Here is a 27267-nt window from a genome sequence, read left to right as displayed (position 1 = left end):
AAAAGGGACACACCTCGCCAGGGACAGCCTCCACATAGAAAGTACTACATGACAGCCTCATCTCATAATCCACGGTTCGGGGACTCTAAAGCCAGGCCGACTGGGTCAGATCTCAGCTCTGCCACTCCCCGGCTGGGTGACTTTAGACCAGTGACTGTTCCTCTCTGGACCTCAGTTTCCTCATCTGTAAAAAATGGGATGGTTAGGACTCTGAAAAACAAACAGGGTTCTAGAGGGGAGGGGGTGGGAGGATGGGTTAGCCTGGTGGTGGGTATTGAGGAGGGCACATTCTGCATGGAGCATTGGGTGTTATGCACAAACAATGAATCATGGAACACTACATCTAAAACTAATGATGTAATGTATGGGGATTAACATAAGAATAAATAAATTAAAAAAAAAATGGGATGGTTATACTTAACTCCCAGGGTTACTGTTGCAAGGGTCAAATGAGTTAATACATAAAAAGTGTTGAGGCTAGTGGTATCCAATAAATGTCAGATACAGTGTCCCATAAAATATTTGTTGAATTAAGGAGGTGTGATAATTGTCCCATTTCATAGGCAGGGAAACTGAGACACGGGGAGGTGAAGCTAATGAGGCAATGGAACTGGGTATCAAGTCCATATTTGTCCAACTCTAAAGGCCGCCCTTGTGCAAAGAAGGTAGCTCTACAGCCAGAAGTTGGCCTCAGGCCTCCTGGGTGATGGAAGACCAGTGCTGCCTGCCAGCCCCCATTTCCTGTAAGGAGCCCCTCTCCACCATTCCCAGTCCATGGGGTTTGAGTGGGGCTGACCCCACTTCCAGCCTCAAGCATAGTCACATGAACTTTGTCACCGAACCCGATGGTCACAGAACCTGTCCGTGGGTCACAGGGTTTGGTTCAGAAATGGCTACCTAACCCAACCCAAGCCAACAAGATCCAGTCCTGGGACTTTCATAGGAATAATTGAGAAAGAGCACTCACTTTTTCTGGGTAGTAGCAGTAATAATAATAGTAGTAATAAAATAATAGCTAATATTATAGAGCGTTAGGTGTGTTAGGTATTGTTTAGAACTTCACATATATTAATTAACTCAACCTTCCAGAGAGACAGAGAAAACTGATGATATCACTCAAACACCTGGATCCAGCTATGCCTGAAGCAAGTACACCCCTGGATTTTTTTTTTTTTTTTTTACATGACCCAATAAATTCTCTTTTGCTTAAACCGGTTTGAGTTAGGTTTCTGTCCCTTAGAACCAAGAGAGCCCTGACTAATCCACCTGCCTTCTGGACATTATCTAAGCTTCTGTCTCTCCATCATTACTGAAGCCAGGGTGGCACGCCCATTAACTGTTTTATGCCCATAGCTGACTCACAGGTTTCCGCTCTAGTACTTGGTCCATCCTGCCCATACAGAGGCTTGCAGGTCTGCCCCCTTTCCCACGCACCCCAAGCCAGAGGGTGGGTGTGCAGGTGTGTATGCACACCCTCGTTCCAGGAAGGTGCTCTATGGTGTTTGCTTGGCCCCAGAACAGACCTCATTATTAGTGTGATGACTATTAATAAAGAGTCCCGGTTTCCGAGCCAGGCCAGCTGCTTTGCATACATGGTGATCTCACCCAGTCCTCCCGACAACCCTCCGAGGCAGGCCTTATCATCCCCATTTTTTTTTTAAGATTTTATTTATTTATTGGAGAGAGAGAGTGAGAGAGAGCATGAGAGGGGAAAGGGTCAGAGGGAGAAACAGACTCCCCACCGAGCGGGGAGCCCGATGCGGGACTCGATCCCGGGACTCCAGGATCATGACCTGAGCCGAAGGCAGTCGCTTAACCAACTGAGCCACCCAGGCGCCCATCATCCCCATTTTAAAGATGAGGAAGGTGAGGATCCGAGAAGCCAGGCCTGAGTCACACAGGTCCCGAGCAGCAGTCTGCATTCTCAAACACCAGAGCTGGGCCACCTCCCGGACATGAGGTCTGCTTACTCCACTGTTAGAGCTCCAGCTCAGCTGGGTGTATAACACAAATGTTGAATCTACACGAATGGAGAACACACACATGCAGGTATTATAGAGGTGTGGAGTCTCGATGTGTGTGGATTTGTGTAATACATGTGTCGACTCCATGTGTGTGTATAGTATATATGTAAAACCAAGTGCATGTCCACGTCTGTATGTGTAGCATCTATGTGTGTGTTGAGTGTGAGTGTGAGCACGTGTGTGTGTGTCTCACACGCGTGTAGCATCTCCTTGGTTCCACCCGTACAGCAGGAGGAAGTTGGGTGATCAGAGAAAATAGCGACCGCGTCTTCCCACCTCTATGGTTATGCCCCGGGCCAGCCACTGTCCCCTCCCCTCTGGACTACCGCAGTTGCCTCCTCCCTGGCTTCCCTGCTTCTGCCCCTTCCCTGACCCCAGAGTCCATTCTCTGTCTTGGGCCAGAGGGATCCTATTAGAACCTAGATCGGATCAGGGCCTCCTGTGCTCAGAAACTCTCACGGCTCCCAGGTCAGTCGGAGTAAAGCCAAAGTCCTCACAGGGGTACATAAAGCCCTGCCGGGTCTGGCCCCTGTGATCTCCCTGCTGGTATCAATCTCCCTCTTTGAGCCTAGCCTCAGGACCTTTGCACTTGCAGTTCCTCTGCCTCAGATATGACTTCACTCAAGGGTCAGCTAAGTGTCACCACCCCAGAGAGGCCTTCCCTGAACACCCATTTGTTCCAGCTTCTCATCATGCTTTGATGGGCTCAAGATCGTTCCCATGCAGCATTCTGTGCTGGGGGTATTGCTTGTCAGCCCATTGCCGGGCCCTCCACTAGGAGCTCATCTCCACCAGTGCAGAGACCTTGTCCTGCCCCACGACCACTTAGCGCAGGAAGTCCTGGTGCCTGGCGCACAGGATGTCCTCAGCCAGTAGCCGATGGGCCACAAACCCAGCCAGGATTCAGGTCAGCCTTTGCCTTGTCAAATCTCCTTGCTGACCACACACATAGGCCTCTCCCCACCACCGTCTTCTCTCCTCAGCCCCTCCCTGAGCCGGAGGCCTCCTGTCTGGCTGCCCGAAAAGGCTCAGATTCCCACACAGGGCCTCTCAGGTCTCTCCTAACCCTACAGTCCTGGCCTGACTATGGAGCGTTTTATTCCTTCAGGTCCATGGGGTCAGAGAGCGACGGCTCAACAGGCCTCCCCACCTGACCTCTCCTTTTGGGGTCCCCGCCGCCTTCCTAATGCTCACAACGGTCTCCACTCTGCCCACACAGGTGAGACAGGGAGAAGGCAAGGGGCAGGAAAGCAGCACCCCCTGCCCTGCCAGGCCCGTGTACCAGAGTCCAGAACCCTCACGGAGGGACACAATGGAAGATGCTGGGCCTGGTCTTTGGAGCTGACCTGAACCACAGGCTTACCCTACTCCATTTCCTGGCCATTTAACAAACAGAAGCTTTCTCTGTTTGCATTTAATGGTTTATGTTTAAAAGGAGCAAAAAGGGAAGTGGCAGGAGCAACTCCCCCATTCTAGTGCATTTATTGATGCTGAGCCCAGGTGGGAAATTCATGCTCTTCAGGAACCAGTGTTCTGGATAGCTGAATGTCTGGATAACGGAGGATGACCTCCTTAACCAGGGAGCTGAGAAGTGCAGTCTGTGGTTGACTCTGACCCGCTGAGGAGCTCTGTGAGCCAACACTTTCTTTTTCTGTTTTTCAAGCTTTTAAAAAAAAAATTTTTTTTTTTAAGTAATCTCTGTACCCCACGTGGGGCTCAAACTCATGACCCCAAGATCAAGAGTCACATGCTCTACTGACCGAGCCCGCCAGGCGCCCCAACACATTCTTATTTTAACAGCTTTATGGGGATATAATTCACATACCACACAATTCACCCCTTTAAAGTGTACAAGTCAATGGTTTTTTTTAATATCTTCACAGAGTGGTGCAACCATTACCACAATCCATTTCCCTCCCCAAAATACCCCGGGTCCATTTACAGTCACTTCCCATTTCCCCTCACTCCTACCCCTGGTGACTACTGATCCACTTTCTGTTTCTATAGATTTGCCTCTTCTGAACATTTCATATACATGGAAGCATATGTTATCCGGCCATTTTTGTCTGCCTGCTTTCACTTAACAGAATGCTTTCAAGGCTCAGCCACACTGTGGCCTGAATCAGTGCTTTACTCCTTTTTGTTGCTACGTAGTATTCCGTCACACAGCGAGACGCACGTTTCAGCCTCCATCGGTTGATGGGCACTTGGGTTGTTTTTGCCGTTGGGCTGTTTTGACTAGTGCTGCCAAGAACATCCATGTGCACATGTTTGTTCAGACGTAGGCGTTCAAATCTGGGTACACGCCTGCAAGTGGCATTCTGGGTCATGTGGTAACTGTGTGGAACCTTCCGGAAAAGGGCTGGACTGTTTTTTCCAAAGCGGTTGCCACCAGCAGTGTGTGTGCCTTCCAGTCAGTCCACAGGCTTGCCAACACTTGCTGCTGTTCATCTTTTTGATTATAGCCATTCTAGAAGGTGTGGGGTGATAGGCCGGTGCTTTTTCTCAATTAGCCAGAAACATTTAAAAACTGGGAGAGCTGAGGGGCGCTTGGGGGGGCGCAGTCGGTTAAGGGACCAACTCTTGGTTCAGCTCAGGTCATGATCTCAGGGTCATGAGTTCGAGCCCCACATGGGGCTCCACACTTAGCAGGGAGTCTGCTTCTCTCCCTCTCACTCTGCCCTTCCCCCTGCCTTGCTCTCTCTCTCTCTCTCTCTCAAATAAATAAATAAATAAATAAGTCTTTAAGAAAAATTGGTAAAGCTGATGTAAAGATCTGGATTTCTGGCTTCTCTTGAGGGCAATAGCTCCTGGTGCAAGGGGGGCCCATTCGCAGAGGGAGCTGGGTCACCGCCACCCCCAGGCCACTGTAGTCCTCCTCCAGCTGCCTGCCTTATTGAGAGGGCCTTGGGCGTCTCTGCCAGTGAGGTCTGGAACACTCTTTGAGCCCAGCTGAGGTTTGCAAAGATGATGAACTGTCATCGTTCAGCCTTTCTGGAGTCATCTTCCCTCACGCCAACCAGGAGATTAGCTGTGAGTGCAGGTCATGGTATTCCACCCAGACGGGTTGTATCCTCGTGATGGCCCTGGAAGGATTCATTGTCCCTATTTCCGGATGCGGAGATAGGCTCCCAGAGGACAGGGGACATGACTGCCCTAGGTCACATGCTGGTGGGGACCAAGGCTGGGATCTGGGGTCAGAGGTGTGACCCCACAGCCCTGTGTCTCCTGCGACATCGCAAGCTCCCTCGAAGTCTTCTGGCCCTTCTCCCCACACCCAACACCTACCGTTACCTTTGCAGGGGAGGCCTTGGGGGAAGGTCTCTTTCTTGAAAGAATTACATTAAAAAGCCTAGAAACGCCACAGTGTTCCCAGCTCAGAGTCTCACCAGTTCTGATCTCACAGGTATGAGCGGTCTCGGTTTCACGTGTCAGGCCTTCAACTGACTGACTGTCCTCAGGGGTCCGTGGGCTCTGGGCGGCAGGGCCCTTCCCTGCACACTGACTTCCACGGGTCCGGTACAAAGCGCTGGCTGACACAGACTCTGCTACGGAAATATCTGTTTGATAGGAATGAGTGAAATGATGATACCTTCTAAAGGAATTCCCCATTTTTTTGCTTCTTATTTTTCTACAAAGGTGTTTTGTTAAATTATCTAACTAAACATGGTTGAATTTCTATACCAGACAGCTTGGGTTCAAATCATGACTCCTTCGCTTATGAACTAGCTAGCCTCTCTGGGTCTCATTTTCCTCATCCAGAAAATGGGGAGAAGCACCGTACCCATCTTGACTGTTAGTACACCTAAGCGCTCAGGACGCCATTAGGTTCGGTAGCCACCATCACCAACACCATCGTCAGTATTTCTGTTTTCATCTGTGAACCAGGCCAGGGGCTTACAAGACCAAGGTCAAGGGAGGTTCAATGTTGGGATGACTCAGGTTCCGGGCTGCATCATGGAAGGCTCACAGGAAGGATCATGGTGAAATGACCAGGAACCGAATGTTCCATGGGCTGAGAGGAAGTGAATGAATGGCGGTTAGCATGAGCTGGAAAACGCACACTCACCTGAGTTGCTCAATCCATCTGGTGACAGCAAGGCCCCGTGTCACCCTGGGGGAGTCAGGTGCGGGACCTGGGGCCAGAAGGGGCTCAGGGTGCAGTGTGGAGGTGCTGGGGAATCTGGCTGGGTGAGGAAGGAGGCCCAAGCCTGAACACTGGAGGCTCTGGAGCGTGTAGTAAGACCCCCAAGGCCTCGAGGGGAAGGTCCTCAAGCCGCGGTGACACTGCGGGGTCTTTGAAGGAGTGAATGCTGCCTCTGTTGTTCATGGCTTCAGACCAGGGTGTTCCTCAGCCTCCCGCCTTCCTGGAACCCCTCTCCTTTCACCTTTCCTTTCCTCTCAAGTTGGGGACCCTGGAGTCTCCCCACCTCAGGAGCAGAGGTGGCTCATGCTTCTTACAGCTTCATTACCTGCTTTGGTTGAATCCTTTCTTTCCACCTCACTCTCCCCTCTGGAGGCTGCCAGTCTCGTTCTGCACCTGCCCCCCACACCGAGTCAGCAGAGTTCCTCTGTCCCTTTCCCCAAGGAATAACAACAACAGCAGTAATAGTAATAGCTCACGTTTGTTGAGCACTGACCATGCACCTGTTACTGTAATGGAAATAATTCATTTAATCTTCATAACACCCTGTGAAATAGGTGGTCCCATGACCATCCCCAGTTCACAGATGGGGAAACCGAGGCCCAGAGAGGCCAAGTTTGAGTGTCATGGAGAAGCTGGTAGGTGGTCTCCTGGGAGTCCTCCTGCCTGAGCCCTGCGGACACTGCCAGGCCACAGAATATGTCTGACAGCCAGATGAGGATCTGTGTATCCAACCTCCCTGGCAGTGAAAGTGACCTCTACTCAGGAGGCAGGTGGGAAACGTTGAGACCAATTTGGAAGCAACAGCTTATCTACATGGACCCTTGGAAGTGATCAGGAATCAGGGACTGGTTAATTCAGCAGCTTAGTGACATCAGCAAAGACCCAGGTCTCGGGACTTAAGCTTTGCCCTCCAACTGGTTTTCTTCATTCACTCAAGATGGCTGCCAGTGCTCCAAACATCATGACCTCTCCCCACTCCAACACTAGAGAGAAAAGAGCCTGTTTCTTTTATTCCTCTTTAGCTAAGAACTTTCATATATAATTTCTTTTTTTTTTTTTTAGAGGGAGAGAGACAGAGAGAGTGCACATGAGCAGGGGGAGGAGCAGAGGGAGAGGGACAAGCAGACTCTGTGATGAGTGCCAGCCCCACACCGGGCTCGATCTCACGACCCCAAGATCATGACCTGAGCCAAAATCAAGTCGGACACTTAGCCGACTGAGCCACCCAGGCACCCCTAAAATTTTTTTTAATGTTGGTATCACTGGAAACTCCACAAATGTTGTTTTATAAATACTCTTTTTTTATTGTAGTGACAGCATTTAACATGAGATCTTTTTCACAGATCTCTAGAACTTAATTCATCTTGCATAACCAAAACTTTATACCTGTTGAATAGCAACTCCCGTTTCCCAGTCCCCCAGCCCCTGTGAACCACCATTCTACTCTCTGCTTCTGTGAGTTCCACTATTTTAGATACTTCACATAAGTGGAATCGTACAGTAATTGTCCTTCTGTGACTGGCTTACTTCACTTAGCATAATGATCCAGCAATCCCACTTCTGGGTATTTATCCAAAAGAATTGCAATCAGGATCTCTTCAAGAGATATCTGCACTCCCCTGTCCACTGTGGCCAAGATGTAGAAACAACCTGTGTCCATCGGCACATGAATGGATAAAGAAAATGTGGTCTTCACATACAATGGAGTATTTTTCCATCTTAAAAAGGAAGGAAATCCCTCATTATGCTTAATGAAACAAGCCGCTGTCTCTTTTGAAGAGCAAGGAACCCTTTCCCAGAAGCCCCCAGCAGATTTCCCAAAGGGTATCACTGGCCAGAATTTCGTTCCACGCGCAGCCTAAGCCAATCCCCGGCAAGGGCAAAGGGGTCACTGTGATTGGCTTAAAACAGCTGTGACCGGCCACTCCCCGCCCCCAACTTGGCGGAAGCCCACCTTCCCCGAGTCTATGGGATGGTGGGCGGGGAGGGCCTGAGCAAAATGCATCCTGCAGGAAGGAGAATTTGGGAGGAACGACCGAAACAAGGAGTAGCTCATTATAGCCTCAGCACATCTACCTCGTGCTATCTGGACCCTCGCTCGTGCTATCTGTCTTTGTTTCTGTGCTTTTGTTACCTGATTCTCCCTGCCCCTCATAAATTCTGCAAGCTCCCCTGTTCCTCCAATAAATTCCCCTCTCAGTTAAGCTGGCCAGATCTGACCCCTCCCCGCATCATCCTCAGCCCGTTATCACCACCTTATGATTGCTGGTATATATCCAGTGCTTGCCACGTGCCAGGCCTGGTGCAAAGTGCTTTCCTTAAACCAGCGGTGAGTTTACCCCCCAGGAGACATGTGGCAATGTCTGAAGACATCTGTAGTTGTCACAGCTCCAGGCATGGGTACTACTTGCATCTAGTGGGTAAAGAAACGAGGGTTCTGCTCAACTATCCTGCAAGGCACAGGATGGCCCCAGGACAAAGAATGATCCGCCCCCCAAATGCCAATAGTGTGCCCATTGAGAAACCCTCTCCTAACCAATTCTGGAGGAAGAAATTCTGGTTAGGGTACTTCACAGAGAAGTTCTGCTCCAGAATGCCCTTTATGTCCAGGTTTGAAAAACTTGCCTGACATTATCAAGCAAAGAACGGTCGAGAAGCATCCTCTGCGTGCCAAGGCCCATGCTGAGCAGCCATGGGGCTGAAGGTCTGGCCTTCAAATGAGCCCATTTTACTTCTTTAGGTTATTCAATTTGCCCCCTGCCTTGTTTCAGAAGTTGCTCAAGGCAGCTAGAACCAGCGATCACTACTTGCATCATCCAAGAGTGAGGAAAGAAACAAGCACATCAGCTCCGTGGATAGAGATTCAGAGCAGTTCCTCGAGAGGGAATTTCACACAGGGCCATGCAGAGAGGGATAGGCACTGAGATGGCAAGAGATAGATTGTGGAGAAAGCTCATGTCTTTGTCAGGAATTCTTGCAATTCAAGCAATGGAAACCTAACTCAAAGAGGGTTTTAAAAGAGAGAATGAGAAAGAAAAATATCTTGGCTTATATAACTAAGAAGTTCAAGGTTATGTCTGCTTCAGGTACAGCTGGATCCAGGAGCAGCAATGATGTTTTTGGTACTTGAGCTGTGTCCATTTCTCAGCTCCACTTTGCCTTATATTGGCTGTATTTTCAGACACTCTTTGCTATCATGATGGCACAGAAGCCACTGCTGCTCCAGGCTGATATCACATTTGCTCAGCCACCTCCAGGCAACAACGTCTTCTCTTCTATTCCGGAGAATTGGGTTCTGTTGGCTTTGATTGGATCAGTGTCCATCCGTGAACCAATCACTGTGGCCAGGGGCCTGGGAAGTTCTGATTGGCCAGGCCTGGGTCATGAGTCTACCCCTGGGGATGGGGTCAGCTCACCTGATACACACAGACAAAGAAGGTAGTGATACCCCAAGGAAAATCACAGCCTCTTCTCCAGCAGAGAGGGCAATGGGTGCTGGGTGGGTCCAGACCACTGCAAATGCAGCATCTAACAGTTTGCTCACCGGATCTAACCAGGATCTGCTCGGGGCCTGGCATCGAGCCCAGAAATGAATCCGGCACCTTTCTGCCCTCTGGGAGGAGGGCAAGATATAAATAAGTGTAACTCAAAGCGCTGTGTGATATGTCCTGGGAGAAAGAAACAAACAAAAGGCTATCGACATTGGAGGCACGGCCTCTAAAGTCATCCCTGAGGTGGGATGAGAAAGGGCACCAGGTGACAGGAATGGCTCGAGCAAGACTGAGGAGGTGGGCAGGGACAGGACGTGCTGGAGGAGCCAAGGGTGGTCTGCTTCACTGGCCAGGAGGGCGATGAGGCTGCAGAGGTCAGGGGAGATGGCTCAGGGCCAGGCTAACCCAGCCCAGGTGTTTGGACTTTATCCAGGTGCCAGGGAGCCATCAACAGTTCTAGAGCAGAAGAGAGACAGGGGCTAGAGTTGTGCCTTCTGAAAATGAACTTGACCGATGTGGAAGAGGAAACAGGGACAGGCTGGGAGGGCAATTGAGCAGCTGTTGCCATTTTCCTGGGGTGGGTGCTGGGCATCTGGACCAGGACAAAGGTGGTGGCGACGTGCAGGCCCAGGCAGCGGCTTTCCTTTTCCACCTCCAAAACACCCCAACTCAGCAGCCCCTGCACTGAGCACAGCCCCTGCTCCCCAGGACTGCACCTTCCCCCTCGTCCCCATTACAGAAAATGGTCCCACCAGCCTCCCGGTTATGCGACCAGAAACCCCGGAGTCATCCCAGACTCCTCTCTTTCCCCCGACAGGGCCCCCAGCAGGCAACGCTGTGACTCCAACTTTCAAAATATGCCCTGGATGCCATTTCTTGCTATTTCCGTGCCAGCGCTCTCGGCCGGGTCACTCGTCCCTGATCCCCATCCCCATCCTCACTGCCCAACCCCCCCAACCAGTGTATTCTCCCCAGCACAGCCACAGGGATCCTCTGAAAGGACAATGCTTCCTTTGTGACATGAATTAAAAAGGCAGTTCTGCACTGTTCTGCTCAGAGCCCTCCAGTGGGTCTTCATCACATTTAAAAGGAACTCCAAGAGTCCCTGGCCTGGAGGCCTTTTCATTGTCCCCCTGAGGGGGGGGGGGGCAGGGAACACAGTAGGTGCTCAATAAATTTGGGGAGAATGGAGGACCGGAAGACAGAGGCCTGAACCCTGGCAGTTGCTTGAGGACAGAATGGGGGTCTGTGGGCAGATGTCACGTTACCCAGTTATGCTGAACAAGCCCCCGGAGCCCCGCTGGGCCCCGAGGAAGGGAACACAGCTACCCCCGCCCCCCCGCCCCACTGCCCGCATTTACAGAGCAGCCCCGGAGCCTGCTGCACGCCCCCAGCCAGGCCAGGGTGTCAGGAGCAAAGGAGGAAGGAAGTGAGAGGACAGAGAAAGCTTCTTCTTTGCCTGGGCCCCGATCCTCTTCTCCAGCTCCTGGCTCTCCCCAGGAAGTCAGGGACACAGAGCCAATGACCAGGTGGCAGGAAGCTGGACGCAGGAGCTTGGGGGACCACCACACCACCTAGTCAGTCTCCAAGCCTCTACTTTCATTCTTTCTTAGAAAGATGGGACGGTCAGAAAGCCGCCTCCTCGACAAACATGTTGGACTTGACAAACATCTACCCACGTGGTTCAGCCGGCTTTGCCCCCTGCCCTGAGAGGTCTAGTTGCTATTGTTGACAGAGGGGTGGGAATCCTGGGGGTGGTGCAATGGGGGTGGTCAGGCTCCAATACTGAGGGATGTCCTGAGAGAGCAGAGACCGTTGAAGCCTCTGGATAAGCCACGGCCAGTTGGGGAAACTGAGTCACGGATCCCTCACAGGGGCATGAAACCACCAGCTCATAGCACCTGCCAGAGCCAACCTGTCTTCAAACCCTGGAGACCAAAGACAGGAGACATCCGGCCCAGGGAGGGCTAAGCAGATCCAGAAGGGAAGAACAACGTGCAGAAAATGGAATGGCGACCCCAATTCCCAAAGCGGGCTGACCGGGCTTTCATGCTTCCACATTCCCCACCCCTGGACCACTCCCCAGGGAACACTAATGAGACTCAGGTTTCACTTATTATGTGTCAGGCCCTGTTCCAGCATTTTACATGTATTACCTGGTTTCATTCATTCAGTAAAAATTCACTGAGCACCGACCACGTGCAGGACACTAGTCTAGACCTTAGTACTGAGCAGACCCAGACTTCCTGCTTTCATGGAACTGATACTCTAGTTCCACAGCCAATAAATATAACATGGGGTGTGTTCGCGGGCGGCAAGGGTGTTGGAGAAAGAGAAAGCAGATGTGGATAGGTTATCAGTGGTACACTTTAGAGGTCAGTATGAACGCCAGCCCCATTTTGCAGATGAGGAAAGTGGAACACACAGAGACTCTGTGACTTGCTCAAGGTCACACAGCTTTTAAGTGGCAGAGACAGGATTTGGAGCCAAGCCCTCTGGCTCCAGAGTCCCGGTTCCTGAGAAGAGGGGGATGCCAGGTCCTCTGTCTTTAGCGCAGACACCCCCAGAGCTTCGGGACAGGAAGGGACTTGGGGAGGGGCGGGCAGGCAAGGCGAGAAGAATGAGAGCTGGCTCTGGCATTGGGCCAGCTCCCAAACTTCCAGCCTTGGAAGGCATTTCTCGTTCCCGGGTCTCAGTTTTCACCTCTGCAAAATGGGGAGCTGGGTACCCTGAGGTCACGGCCGTGGGACTGCTTCGTGAAACGCGTCGTGGTAGGCCCGCCAACAGCGTTTACGCTTGCCCCCCAGTCCACTCTCTAGCCATAGCCAGAGGCAGCTCCATAAAACCCCACCAGACCTAGTGGCTCCCGATGCAAGCCCTCCCTCCAACTCCATCTTACTCCGAAGGACGGCCCCGTGGCGTCCCCCCATCGCTCACTCCACTGCAGCGGCCCTGCTCCCCAGCAGCTCCTGCTCAGCCCCCCGCCTTCTCCTGTCTCCTGGCTTTTGTGCAGGCCGGCTCCTCCATCCGAAAGCCCTTTCCTCGCTGGGCCTCACCTGAAGCCAACACTCCGTGGTCCCGTTGGTGTCAAGACCCTCCAGAGACAGACCCAGACAGGCCCACTCAACACACTGGAGCACGCAAGCAAAACTCTGCGGAGACGGGGCTAACACAGAGGCAGATACGCAAGCAGCCGGCTACACCCGGGGAGACATACCCTGGCAGACGCAACAGACACCAAAAGCCACAAGCCTGCTCAGACACACCACCACAGTGTGCAAGACGTGTGTGGGCCCATTCAGAGACAGTGTGAGAAACACACACCCCTCCGTGCGCGCGCACACACACACACCTCCCTCGGGCGCCCGGAACAGCCCCACGCCAAGTGCCCTGGGACGGGGACCGCCCGCAGCCAGCCAAGGCGGTAAGGTGGCCTGGAGAACAATGGCCCCCTCCCCCACCCGCCGCGCTGACACAAGGAGCCATTGTCAGCCTGGTCGTCCTGGCAGCTGTCCCTGCGTGTGGGGGCGGAAGGCAGGAGGCTCCCCAGGCCCACCCGCTCCCACCTGCCCACCTGGGGACCCTGCCTCCTCCAGAGCCTCCTGCCTGGTCCTGCAGACCTCGAGGGGCTTAGCCCGCTGGCCCACCTTCCTTCCCCTTGGGGTGGATGAACGCTCTTCCAGGCACAGGATTACAAGGAGCAGGGCTTGGTGGTCCAAAGTGTGGAACGTAGATCCAAACCCACCTGTCGTGTGACGTTGGGCACGTGACTTCGCCTCTCCGGGCCTCGGTTTTCGCGACTGTAAAAGGAGATCATGCTCCCCGCGACTTCATGGGGTGGGTGGGATGATACGTGGCAGAGCGCACAAAATGCCGAGGCAGCGGGGGCAGCCCGAGACCTGGGAGGCCTGGGCTCCAGGGCCAGCCCTGTCGCTTCCTTGCCACGAGGCCTTGAGCGCCGACAGCCCCTCTCTGCACTGTGGTCTCCTCATTGTGGGAGGCGGGATGACCACCGTCCCTCCCTCCGAGGACGCCTGTTCCGTGAAACCCTCACACAGGAGACCCACGACGGGGCTGCACACGGTAAGCACTCAAACAGCGCTGGCCATGATCATTCTCTTACATGGACTTGCTTGTTTATTCATTTATCCCTTCTTTTCGTTCACATGACCAATATCTTTTGCGTAACTCCTAGGTGCTGTGACCAGAGCTAAGTCACCCAGAAGTTGCTCCGTTCGTCTCAGCCACAGTGGGCCCCCACAGGTGTTTGTTGACGACTGAAGGAGAGAAGGCAATTCAGTTACCATCAGCACCGCCAGGGACCCCCGAATGTCCTAGGTCAGGTCAGGTGGCCTGGGTCGGCCTCACAGGGGCTTGTGACCTCGGACGAGATCTCTTTGTCTGTAAAAACAGGCACAGGACCGCCGAGCCCTGCTCCACATGCAAGGCTGTGCTGAGGTCAAAGCCAGGCAGAAAGAGGGGAAGTGCTACTCCATGAGCCACGATGACGCCAGGGCCCCGTTCCCTCTCACCCTAGGTCTCTGTTCCCGTGGAGCCGCCCCCAGGCCGCTGTCCCACCTGCTAATCCCTGTTGCCACCCTCGGATCCGTTTCATCAATTGGGACACTCTCAGCACTGACTTCAGATTGTACATGTATTGCTGTGTCCGGTTTATTATCTCCCCCTAAACCAGGGCTTCTCAGGGCGCCTGGGTGGCTCAGTCGGTTGAGCGACTGCCTTTGGCTCAGGTCACGATCCTGGAGTCCCGGGATCGAGTCCCGCATCGGGCTCCCTGGTCAGCGGGGAGTCTGCTTCTCCCTCTGACCCTCCTCCCTCTCATGCTCTCTGTCTCTCATTCTCTCTGTCTCAAATAAATAAATAAAATCTTTAAACCAGGGTTTCTCGATCTTGGACGTTGGGGCCAGATCATTCCTTGTCATGAAACGCCGTCCTGTGCCCTTCAGGAATCATCTAGCAGCTCCCCTGGCCTCGACCAACGAGATGCCCTCCCCCATGTCACCGTGACACCACAGATGCCTCCCAGCAGTGCCGATGTCCCTGGGGAAGGAAAGAGTGCCCAGCTGAGAGGGGCTGGCTGCGATAACGAGCTCCAGGAGGGCAGGGACTTTGAGCTCTTTGGTTTCCTGCTGTATTCTCCGGCGCATATAGTAAGCATTCAACACATACTTGTCAAGTGAATCTTGAACAGATGAATTCCATAGACATGTGCTGTTCCCCTTTCCTGGAATGCTTTTCCACTCCTTTGTCTGGTGAACTCCTATTCGTGCATCAAGATCCTAGTAGGCAGCATATATGAGGAAAGTGGGCTGAGCGGGGACTGGGGTGAAGAGGAGAGGACCTACTATGTGCCGCTCTGAAAGCAGGCACACCCCGCCCATTCCCGCCTTTCTCTGCCCTGCAGGGATGTGGCCCCAGTCTAGCTAGATCTTCTCATTTTTCAAGTGAAGCTGGAGAAAATGGATTTCATGTGAAATCTCCTTGTCTTTCAAATGTTGGCAACTGATTCACATTTTTAAAAATATTTCAAAGGCCAAGGCGCCTGGGTGGCTCAGTCGTTAAGCGGCTGCCTTCGGCTCAGGTCATGATCCCGGAGTCCTGGGATCGAGTCCCACATCAGGCTCCCTGCTCTGCGGGAAGCCTGCTTCTCCCTCTCCCACTCCCCCTGCTTATGTTCCTGCTCTCGCTGTCTCTGTCAAATAAATAAATAAAATCTTTAAAAATATATATATATATTTCAAAGGCCAAACCAAACATATCCCCGGACTGGATTGGGCCCGTGGGCAGCCTGTCAGCAAGGTCTGCTCTAGACGGCATAATGGGTACGGTCACCTTCGAGTACGATAAAGGGTTAGCAGACTGTCCTCCCGAGAGTCTCACTTGCATCCCCCTTGCTGTAGCAGTTGTGGGAGGGGCCCTCAGACAGCCAAGGCAACTCTGATGGGAAAAGAGGCAAAACCTTCAGCTCCAGATGAGACCCAGAGGCAAAGGCCCAGCCCACCCTAGACTAGACTTTGTGGCTCCCAAACTCCTAAATGCCAGGCCTAGGGAAGACCACACTCATGTCAGGCCTGTTCCTCCCCAGACTACTTAGCCTCTCTCAGAAGTAAAGGCAGGGAAACCAAGGCAGGGCGGGGCTTCGTGGGGACCTTGGCTGATAGTCTGTTGGGCAGGCTCTGAGGGAGCCAGGAGACAGACTTCTCTGGAAAGTCCCTCTTGTCCAGGAACTGGCTGGGTGCCGGGGAGAGAGGACACCCGAGTCCCCTGGTCTCTGAGGCTCCAGCAGCTCCTTGAGTGTCTGCCCTTCCTGGGACAGAATGTTCCAGAAACAGAAAATTGAAAAAGCCCCTCTCTGGGAACCCTGAGCCCCCTTGATGGGAACTGTGAGACTGCTGGGCAGGGACATGAACCTGGTCCCAAGGATCAATGTTGCCTGGAGACCCTCAATGCCGGAGCCAACTCCCCACTGCCCTCAGCCCTCTCAAGGGTCTGAAGCGCCCCATCAGCCATTTCCCTCAGCCTGATACTAACCGGCCAGGCCCAGTTAGTATCCATCATTCAGGAGTCCAAGAGCCCCACAGATAAGACTTCAAAACCTCACCCTGCTATGTGAGCTGAGGCAGATCATTGGGCTGTCTGGCCTTGGTTCTGTATCTGTAAAAGGCATCCTTCTATGGCAGGAAGTCAATGAGCACGTGGGCCAGGTTGGTGCCAGGAAGGGAGAAAAGGAAGTACTGTTTAGTGAGCAAGTACTCTGTGCTGGTGCTGAACCATCTATGTACATATCTTTTCATCCTCCCCATATAACCCTGCACTTGTTCAGTCAACAAACATTTGGGGAGCTTCTACCATGTGTCAGGCTCCAAAGAGTACGTGGAGAATAACATAGAACTGAACTCTGTGTCCTTGGAGCTCAGGGTCTGGAGGGTGGAGAGTGACAAACTTCCAAAATTATAATGTTAAGTTGTCAGGGGAAATCAACGCAGGGTAAAAGGATAAAGAGTAACGGGGAGCGGTTTAAAAGAGGAGGTCAGAGCAGGCCTCCCGGGGGCATTTAAACCGAGACCTGAATAGGGTAAAGAAGAGGTATCTGGGGCAAGGGTGTTACAGAAAGAAGGAACAGCAAGTGCAAAGGCCCTGAGGCAGGGGTGTATTTAGCATGTTTGGTGGAATAACAAGGCGTGCAGTTTAGCCAGAGGGGAGGGAACGAGAGCGAATAGAGGGAGATGAGCTTGTAAGGGGGAGGGGAGAGCAGATCATGTGGGGCCTGAGTAGGCCACAGGGAAGATCGGTTTTTCTTTTTCTGCCAAGTGAGGTGAGAGCCAACGTGAGGATCCTGAGTAGTGGAGGGCCATGACCTGACTTGCTACTATTATCCCCATCTTAGAGATGAGGAAACTGAGGCTCAGAGAGGTGAAGTTACTTGCCCCAGGTCACAAAGCCAGGGAATGGCAAAGGTGGAACTTCAACCCTTCTCTGTGTGACACCCAGAGTCTTTCCATTTCCTTGACTGGCTCTGGTTCTGGTGCGAGTCTGGGGGCCAATCAGGTGAGGAGGGAGGGCCCTCATAGAGCCACTCTTCACAGCCTCCTGCCTCTCTTCCCCGCTTGTGCCTTCTCCCTCGCCCTCAGCCGTCCCATAGCTGTCCGGGGCCTGGGGGAGTGCCTGACATTTAAGACCATCCCTACCCAGGCGCACATTGGATTTTCGGTGATGGACAAAAGAGCCATTCAAAGGATCCCAGCATGAATGGAGGGGTGGCAGGCAAGGGCCCAGGGCCTGTGGAGTAGCTGCGGCCCTGCCTCTAATTTGCAGAGGGGCCAGGGCAAGTCCCCGGCCCCCAAAGTCACTCTTGCTTGAAGGACAATCACTTTCTTTTTCTTGTAAAAGGAAGAGAAATTGTCAGCTCTTGGGTTTCACTCTGAGCTTGCCGATGTCTTTCCAGTAACTGAAGAGCAAGGGGCTGGGCCCCTGCCTGGAGGCTGCCTGCGGAGGCCTTGGGGGCTGTGGTCGATGCCACCTGGCCCCCCGGCTTCACCCTGCTCTCTGCACCCCTCCCGCCTCCTCCAATAATTGCGGTATTTGGTTTCCCTTCAACACCAAATGCGAAACTGTGCTGGAGGTAAGGCAGAAGGGAATCTGTGTGAATCTCCGAACTGTGGTTGAAGGAAGGTATTCTTAGGCGCCTGCCTGTGAGGGTGATGAACTTCTGGTGCTAAAAGCAGAATTGCTTTTCAGTAAATGTTATTACTCAAAAGGAAGTTGTCACCGCCACCGCCACCTCAAGCCTCTTCCAACGGCCACACTGTCTGCCAGCGTGAGGGGTCTCTCGGGGGCTCCCAGGGGAGCTCCGGCTGTCGCCCGCTGACTCCCCAGCCGGCCGCCACTGGAGCACAAATGCCCAGAGCCTGCCTCGGCGTCGTATCGCAAGGCGCCCCCTGTTTTCTGACTCAGCATTTCAGTTTCCAGGCTCACGTGGTCTCCGTGGGGCTAAGCCCAAACGGAGGGTGGGGTCAGGGGCCCAAGCCTGAGCAGTCAGTTGACTGGGTTTTGGTTTTTTTTGCTTTGTTTTCTTTGTGGGTTTTTTGAGATCCATTGTCCATCTTGGCAACTCACGTCTCTTAATATCTGTTTCCTCTTCCCTAAAATGGGAGGGGCGGTGATGATACCCCAATGTACAGAGTCAAACATAGTAATTGACCACGGTAAGGTTATTATTTTTTTTTATTTTTTTAAAGATTTTTATTTATTTATTTGAGACAGAGAGAATGAGAGAGACAGAGAGCACATGAGAGGGGGGAGGGTCAGAGGGAGAAGCAGGCTCCCCGCCGAGCAGGGAGCCCGCCCGATGCGGGACTCGATCCCGGGACTCCAGGATCATGACCTGAGCCGAAGGCAGTCGCTTAACCAACTGAGCCACCCAGGCGCCCGGTAAGGTTATTATTAATAGTGTAAATGACTCTGGATTCAGATCATACAGACCAGGACTTCAGATCTCAGCTCCACCCTCGACGACGTGCAGGATCTTGGACAAGTCCATTCGCCCCTCTGAGTCTCAGTTTCCTCCCATACAAAGTACGGATAAGAGTAACGCCTCCTGAGCAAGACTGTAAATCATCGGGCACACTGCAGGGATGTAGCATCAGCCCCATGCCTTCTCTTGATTGCCTGAGGGAGGCTAGCCCCTGGGCGGCTGCTCCACCTGAGCAGCCTGGTCCACAGGAACCAGCTGCCTTCTTCCTTCGCTGAGAAATGTCCGTGACCGTGACAGTATGCACTCAAGTCCAGGGGGCAGATGAGAACCAACCAGGCCAACCTCAGTGCGGCCTGTCCAGTAGCTATTCCGCAGGATGGTGGGTCACCATCCCAACCCTAGAGCTATCGGAAGATGCCTTGTGATCTGTTCCTCCACCTGTCACAGCCCTGAAAGGTAGCAATCACATCGGCTGAGCAGCACCTGTGGGTGAGCACTGTACTCCGAGTGCTTCCCGTCCCCGAGCCTCAGCAGCCACCCCTCGGAGGAGGGCCTCCCAGTGCTCAGCCTCTTGCACGTGTGGAACCCGAGGCTCAGGTAGCTGAGAGGTCTGATAGGCTGAGATTTGACGCCAGGCTGTCCCACTGAGAAGCCACACGCTTAACCACCACACCACGTCTGATGTTTGAGTTTCTGGCAGCAACCCCCATGCCACCACAGACACAAGTATACCCAGAAGTGCAGGGATGTAGGGGCGCCTGGGAGGCTCAGTCGGTTAAGCATCTGACTCTGGATTTTTAGCTCAGGTCAGGATCTCGGGGTCATGATCTCAGGGTCTTGAGATCGAGCCCCGCATCGGGTTCCGCACTCGGTGGGGAGTCTGCTTGAGATTCTTTCCCTTTTCCTCTCCCTCTGCCCCTCCCCACCTAAAATAAATAAATAAATCTTTTTTAAAAAAGAAGAAGTGGGGCGCCTGGGTGGCTCAGATGGTTAGGCGTCTGCCTTCGACTCAGGTCATGATCCCAGGGTCCTGGGATCGAGTCCCGCATCGGGCTCCCGGCTCGGCGGGGAGCCTGCTTCTCCCTCTGACCCTCTCCCCTCTCATGCTGTTTCTCGCTCGCTCGCTCTCTAAAAAAAAAATAAATAAAATCTTTAAAAAAAAAAAGAAGTGTATGGGTATAAGAAATTGTATTTGTGTTCTTTATTGAATTTCTTATTTCGAGATTATTGTAGATTCACAGGCAGCCGTAAGAAATAAACAGGGATCCCATGTACCCTCTCCTGGTTTCCGCCAATGATAACACTCTTCCCAAATTATAGAACTGTAGCACCAGGATGTGGACGTTGATATAGCCAAGATGCAGAACATTTCCATCACACAAGGATCCCTCATGCTGTGCTTTCATAGCCAAACCCAGGTCCTATTCCCACCTCTTCCCCGACCGCTGGCAACCACTTACCTATTCTCCATCTCTAGAGTGGTGTGAGTTCAAGAATGACACGTGAATGGCATCATGTGGGATGGAACCCTTTGGAATTGACTGTGCTCAGTATAATTCCCTAGAGATTTATCCACATTGTTGCCTGATCAACCTTTTGCTCCTTTTTGTTCCTGAGTAGCATTCCACTGTACGGATGTACCACCATTTCCGTAGCTATTCACTATGAAGGGTTATGGGGGTGGCTTCTAGTTTTTGCTTATTAGGGATCAAACTGCCATGAACGCTTGTGTACATAAGTTTTCATTTCTACGTCCAGGGTGCAATTGCTGAGTCATACGGTAGATTTTAAGAAATTGCCTGTTTTCTAGAACACGGTACCATTTTACACTCCCACCAAGAATGCGGGAGTGACCCAGTTTCTCCAACCCTCACCAACACTTTGCATTCTCATCATTTTTTGGTGTTGTCGTCGGAATAGATGTGTAGTGGTATCTCACTGAGGTCTTCAGCTGCATTTTCCTGATGGCTACTGACGCTGAATGCCTTTGCCTGTGCTCCTGGGCACCTGTGTATCCCCTGCCACGAAATGTCTTCTCCTGCCTTTTGCTCGTGTTCTAACTAGATTTTTTTACTTACTGAGCTTTGAGAGTTCTGGATACCTCCTAGATACCAGTCCTCAGTCAGGTGGTTCGAAAATATTTTCCCCCAGCCTGTAAGCCTGTCTTTTCATCCTTAACAGGGTCTTTCACGGAGGAAAGGTTTTGATTTTGATGAGGTACCATTTATCAATTTTTCCTTTTATGAAGCGTGCTTTTGGCATTCAAGTCTAATAATTCCTCACCTAGACTTAGATCCCAAGATTGATTTTCTCCTCCTTTTTTTTTAAATAAATGTTTTATAGTTTTATGGGTTTTTTAAATAGTTTTATGTTTTACACTTAAGTCCATGATCCACTTTGAGTTAATTTTTGTATAAGTCACGAGGGGCCTTCGTTGGGCCAAGATTCTTTTCTCTTTGCCAACGATGTTCAATGGGCTCCAGCACTGTTTATGGAAAAGGTTATCCTTTTTCCAGTGAGTTGCTTTTGCACGTATTTGTATGGGTCTATTTCTGTGCCCTCTATTCTATTCCATTGACTGTGTATCTATCCCTCTGCCAATACCACACTGCCTTGCTTGCCATGGCTGTGCAGTAAGTCTTAACGTTGGCTCGAATGAGTCCTCCCACTTAGTAGAAAAGTGTAAATCCTATTTTAATTTATCAATAAGTGGTGTGGCAAAGCTCTGTTCCGCAACTTATTCATTTAAAAAGAGAATACTGAAGCAGAGATGGCCAAAGGTCCACCCAGGACTCACGTTCCACCTCTAAAGTGCAGAGGTGTAGGAAAGTAGCTGCCCAGCCAGGGGACTACGTTTCCCAGTTGGCTTTGCACCTGGGTGGAACCATGTGACTAGTTCTGGCCAATGGAATGTGAGGGGACATGTTATGTATGTGTGTCACTCTGGGCTGATGATGGGTGCCTTCTCCATCCTCTCTCCTCTCTCTGGCTGGATGCTGATCCCCAGGGTAAACTTAGGAGCTACCAGATCAGCCCCCATCAGTCAAGACACCTGAGTAACTATGTGAAACAGAGCTCTTCCTCCCTGTGGCCATCCCAATGACCAAAAATGTCTGCAATTATGAATGAAATGTTATAACACTCCTAAATTTTCAAGTTAAAGTAAACAATACAACTTATAAAATGTCCATCCATGTACAACTTAAAACCATTTCATATACCCCTGGTACATTCACGTTTGGGAAATATATATATAATTTTAAAGGTTTATTTATTTATTCTTAGAGAGAGAACGTGCACACAAGCACGGTGGGGGTGGAGCGGGGGGAGGGCAGAGGGAGGGGGAGAGAGAGAATCTCAAGCAGACTGCCGGCTGAGTGCAGAGGCCCACGCTGGGCTCGATCTCATGACCCTGAGATCATGACCTGAGCCAAAATCAAGAGTCGGACACTCAACCAACTGAGCCACCCAGGCGCCCCAAGGGAAATATATATTCTAAACCCTGTGTTAGATGTTAGTTCACAGTCCTTGTACAACTAGAAAAACAGAGGCCCGGACAGGGAAGGGATGTACCCAAGGTCACACAGCAAATCCAGGATGGAGCCCAAGTAATTCCACTAATTAAGTATAACTGATTTTCATGAAACTTTGATTCCTTCTTTTAAAGGACAGACAAGTCTGAGCGTGTCAACCCAGACTCCAAGTGGACGGTTATAAAAACAAATCATAATTAATAATTCCTTGTGAGGCAGGTCAGAGAGCTTCCGGGGCAGGGTGGCGCCTCGAAGCGCTGTTTTTGGGCAGAAGTAGTTTTAAGACTTCCCGCCTTTCAGAGGGGGTGGGGGAACAATTTAAAATAAGCCTAATAAACATGGCTTATGCAGCTATGCTCCCTGGAGTGAAGCTCTCACATCCAAAAGCTGCTCAGCCTTTATGATGTGTGGTTTGTCTGTGTGCTGAGGTTATAGGAAAAAAAAGACCACAAGGGATTTATGGGGAGAAACAACATCAGCAACAAGAATTCCTTGTGGAACTGAGTGGGTCAATTCTTTGCAGTTGTTGAACTGAGTGGGTCAAAAGGCATTGAGAGAGTAACTGCGGAGGAGGCAGGACAGGGGCAGCCAAGGGCTCTGGTGTCGGACTCGCAGACCCCAGTACAAGCCTGTTCTGCTATTGAACAGCTGTGAGTCCTCAGCCATCGACTTTGCCGCTCTGTGCCTCAGCTTCCCCATCTATGAAATGGGGGTTATAAAAGTCCCTACCACCTAGGGGCTATTTGAAACTAAAGTGAGATAATGCAAGTAACGGTCTTCGCACAGGGCCCGGCACACAGTAGGCCCTCAACATAGGCTTGCCCTTGTAACATCATACTGGAGAAATTACCCTTTGGGGATGAAGAATTGAGACAATCATACCCCTGTGTTCTGTGGTCCGCAGCCCCGGCTTCATATTTTTAAACCTACTGGTTCCTAGGACCCACCTCAGCAATCTCGCTGCAGTGGCCTGGGGGTAGGGGTGGGCACCGGCTCACCGGGTGACACTGGCTGGCGTGAGAAGTGTGAGAACTCCCACCTCAGTCACAGCATCGTCTTGCGGTGGGGTTCAGTCCATTTACATCATAAGGTGATAAAACATTGGTCTGCTTTTTTCCATTTTTCACTCAGTGTGGTTTGTTTTTTAAGCTCTAACCAGGGGGCTGTGAGATCTTCATTGCTTCCCGTTGCTAATTTTTGCATCCTCCGTGGTTCCCTCAGCCCCTCCCCCAGCGCGGACCCTCACTTGCCCCCTGCCCCACCACCTTCCACGTAGGACCTCATGACAAACTCTCTCCTTGAATGCCCCTGACCCGAGGGAATTTCCCTGAGCCTTCATACTATCAGTAAGGTTTAACTGGGCTCTAACAACTGAATCTGAATCTCAGGGGTGGGGCCCCAGCCGCCGAAGGCTTTCAAATGCTCTCCAAGCGATTTTGAGGAGGAGTTACAAGGATTGAGACCCACTGGCTTAACCAAAATCTCCATGGCGGAGATAGCAAGAAGCTTCAAGGGAAAAAAGAAATGCCAGGGAGCTGAAAATGTAACTTGAATCCCTCTGCCTGTACATTTCTGATAACAGCCTGGCCCTTGGAGACAGAGATGTGACGACCAGAGTTGAGGCCAAGAGTGTAGAACTCAGGACTTTGTGACACCAACCTGTATGTGCTTAACCTCCAAGATGTACCCCCTGCCTTCAAGTTGTTCCCTCCTCAGTGGGGCAGGCAAGAGTATGAGAGGGTAATTACAATCCACTATGATAAAGGCAAATATTAAAGTGCACGGGAGCAATGGAGTGAAGTGGTTTGCTGATTTGGGGGGAGGGGCGGGGTAAAAGATGGGTTTTGAAGGATCAATAGGAGTCTGCTAGAAAAAGATCAGGGACTAGTAAACATCTGTAGCAGATGCTGTTGGTGCCCACCCACATTCCCTAGATGCTTAGTCCTACTTGCTACAAATAGCTATGACTCTGCTTGAGAGATTTGGTCTGGCTATGGCCATGTGTCTGGCCAGAAGTTCCAGAAAGTTGATGCCCCTGGAATTGGCCTTCAGTTGATGATTCATGGGGAGCTGGAGGACACATAGCCAGTTTCCTCACCCTTTGTTTGGAATAACTCTGGGGTGTATGTTCTACACTGGCTCCTAGAGCCCCCCAGTGGGTTTGAGGTCCAGTTGCCCACAGTGGCGACTGGTTAGAAAACACATGTTTTATTTGCTTCTTCCCTGTTTCCCTTACCCACCTTGCTATTATGGATGCTTCCTGGGATTACCTGCCAAATATACTCCTTGCTCTTGAATCCTGTCTCAGGGTCTGTCTGGGGGAGAACTCAGACCAAGATATCATCCTTGGTAGAAAAGACAGCCTGTGCAAAGGCAGACAGGGGCAGGAAACCACATGATATGGGCAAAAAATCACTAATAGCTCAGGGCATGGGGTGAAATTAGGCGGAGAGGCTGAAGAAGCCAGAGACATAGGCAGGAAGCAGCCGCGTGGGCCTCAGCTGCCACACCCAGGTCCCAGACTTCTTCCATGTTCTCTGCTCGGGCTGCAGGAACTGGGCTCCAGAGCACGCAGGACAACACGTTCATGGCGGAGGTTCCTCAAGGATGTCCTGGTGAGGTTGGCAGGCTTGAGGGTACCAAATTCTCCAATCATTGCTGCACTGACCCACTAGCCTTTGAATTTATTTGACTAAGATCCAATTCTGCCCTGGACAAAGGCAACAGGGAAACTGACAAAAGGCCACTGTCTTTGATTGGCAGAGACAAGCCAGCTGGGTAAGAGCTGCCCATCCAGTTTGGTTTCCAACTGGGAGTGCTAACTAGTCTTAGTTTCCTCCTCTGTGCAAGGGGGATTGCGATGGCAGCACCCTCACAGGACCGCTGCAGCACCCAGCGAGGGCCCCTTCTCCCGTCCCCTGCCCTGTGGGGACAATCTGGGGGTCAAGAAGAAACACTGACCCAAGTTGTCTGCAGAGAACCCAGAGCCAATTTCACCTCGTAGCTGCCCACCACCTCCAAAACCAGTCTTTCCAGAAGACTCTGGGGTTTGCCCAGGTAAGAATCATCTCTGTGCCTTGGCCACAGTGCCCCCACCACACCCCCATCATGCCCAGCTCCATGGTGGACCCCAAGAGCCCCAGGGCCCAACCTGACAGGTTAAGCCTCAAAGTTAAGTCGCAACAACTCACTTGCCAGCTGACTTGCCAGCAACTTCCTGCCCTGGGCTGTAGAGGAACTAGGCAGGGGAGGGAGAACAAAGGCTTTTGTTTACCCAGCCTCAGAGGAAGGCAAGAAACAGTGACTCCTGCCCAATCCTGTGGAAGCCCCCAGAGCTGCCTGCTCAGGATTAGAGCCAGAGGTAGCAAGTCAGAACAGCCAAGTGGGAGACCCAGTGCCGGACTCCTCCCACAGAGCCCAAGAAATGTCCACCCATCAACCCATCCATTCATCCATCCATCACCCATCCACCCATTATCCATCTATCCATCCATTCATCCATCCTTCACCTATCCATCCATTATCCATCTATCCATCCATCACCTATCCATCCACCCATCACCCATCCATCACCCATCCACCCATTATCCATCTATCTATCCATTCCTCCATCCATCACCCATCCACCCATTATCCATCTATCCATCCATTCATCCATCCATCACCCATCCACCCATTATCCATCTATCCATCCATCACCTATCCATCCACCCATCACCCATCTATTCATCCATCCATCCATTCCACAAGCACATATTGAGCATTATGAAGGGCAAGGCCCTGGGTTGGGCACTGGGAAAAGAGCTGCAAATAAAGTCCCTGCTCTCAAGGGGCTGATATTCCAGGCAAGGAGATGGACAATAAACATTATACATGTACTATAATGACAGAGAAGGTGAGAAGTGCTAGGCAAAGAAATAAATCAAGATAGGAAGAGTTAATGCAGGGCTACTGTCAATGGAGTGGTCAAGGAAGGCAAGAAAGAAGTGATGGACCAGATCTTGAGGGGAAACAGCAAGTGCAAAGGCCCTGAACAGGAACTGGGATTGGCATGTTGGAGCAATAGCCTAGAGGCCAGTCAAGCCTTCATGAAGAGAGGGAAGCGGGTGGAGGGGAATAGGGGGATAAATCTGGACGGGTACTGGGAGCAGGGAGACCTAGCTTGAGCTCTGGCTCTGTGTAGTCAGGGAATGGCTCCTTTCCCTCTCCAGACCTTGGAGTTCCCATCTATATAATGAAGGCCTAGGTAGGATCATCTTTTCCCATCTGGGGCTCTGTCATTTAAAAAAGATGTCCTTCCTCTTGCCTTGAAAGCTAGAGGAACAGGATCTGGACTCTTCACCAAGGGTAAAGAACACGGGCTCTGGAGTCAGGTATTGAATCTCTTTGAGCCTCAGTGCTCCCAGTCATAAAATGGGAATAATAATAGCCTCTCACAGGCTCTTACCAGGAGTTGATGGGATGGTACAGGGAAAGTGTCTATTCTGGGCACCTTCCCTAGATGCTCTTATAATTTGGTAAGACAGTGGTGGTAAATTTTGCTGACCCTCCAACTCAGAGACAAAGAGTGTGAGGCCCTCAGATGGCCCTCTGCAGTGCCGCTGGCCTTGGCTTACAGGGCGAGGCTGGCCCAAGCCTAGGGGCTGGGTCTCTACTGCTCAGTTCAAATCATAGGGAGATTGCTGGAGAGGAATATGGATAAAGCCCTTCAGGCAGCTCAGAGGCCTCCATCCTGGACAGGCAGCTCAGCACCAGCACAAAGCTCTGCCTGGGGCAGGCAGCAGAGGTTCCCCTCTGGCTCCGTCATGTCTATGCTGTGGCCTTGGGCTGTCCTTTTCCCTCTCTAGGCCTCAATTTCCAAGTCAGAAGCACTGCTATCCCATTTGATCTGTTCCAACCTCAAGGCCTTTGCACTTGCTGAGTTGGCCACCTCTTTCCAAAGCCAGCTCCTTCTCCTCCTTTAGGACTCAGCTCAAATGTCACCTCAGAGAGGGTTTCTCTGACCACCCAATCCAATATAACCCCATGTCCACATTCATTCTTTGTCTCTGTACCTGGTTTACCTAGCTTCAGAGTACTG

At 51.7% G+C, this 27267-nt stretch overlaps 1 long non-coding RNA gene across 1 annotated transcript in view; it reads right to left on the bottom strand.

Annotated features, from left to right (window-relative positions):
* Nucleotides 1–3759: 3759 nt before the first annotated feature.
* The window catches only part of LOC129046144 (uncharacterized), a 129448-nt gene continuing 105940 nt past the window's right edge, over nt 3760–27267 (bottom strand). The window contains exons 8-10 of the long non-coding RNA XR_010405924.1: nt 13408–13939; nt 5809–6039; nt 3760–5584 (exon numbers count right to left, since the gene is read on the bottom strand). This is a non-coding gene — a long non-coding RNA (uncharacterized LOC129046144). The remainder of the gene's footprint in view (nt 5585–5808; nt 6040–13407; nt 13940–27267) is intronic.

This window comes from Mirounga angustirostris, unplaced genomic scaffold, assembly GCF_029215605.1.
Source record: "Mirounga angustirostris isolate CCGP_5_RB_7025 unplaced genomic scaffold, mMirAng1.0.hap1 SCAF_10, whole genome shotgun sequence".
Classification (NCBI taxonomy): domain Eukaryota; kingdom Metazoa; phylum Chordata; class Mammalia; order Carnivora; family Phocidae; genus Mirounga; species Mirounga angustirostris.
This window is presented reverse-complemented; position numbering and strand designations above follow the sequence as displayed.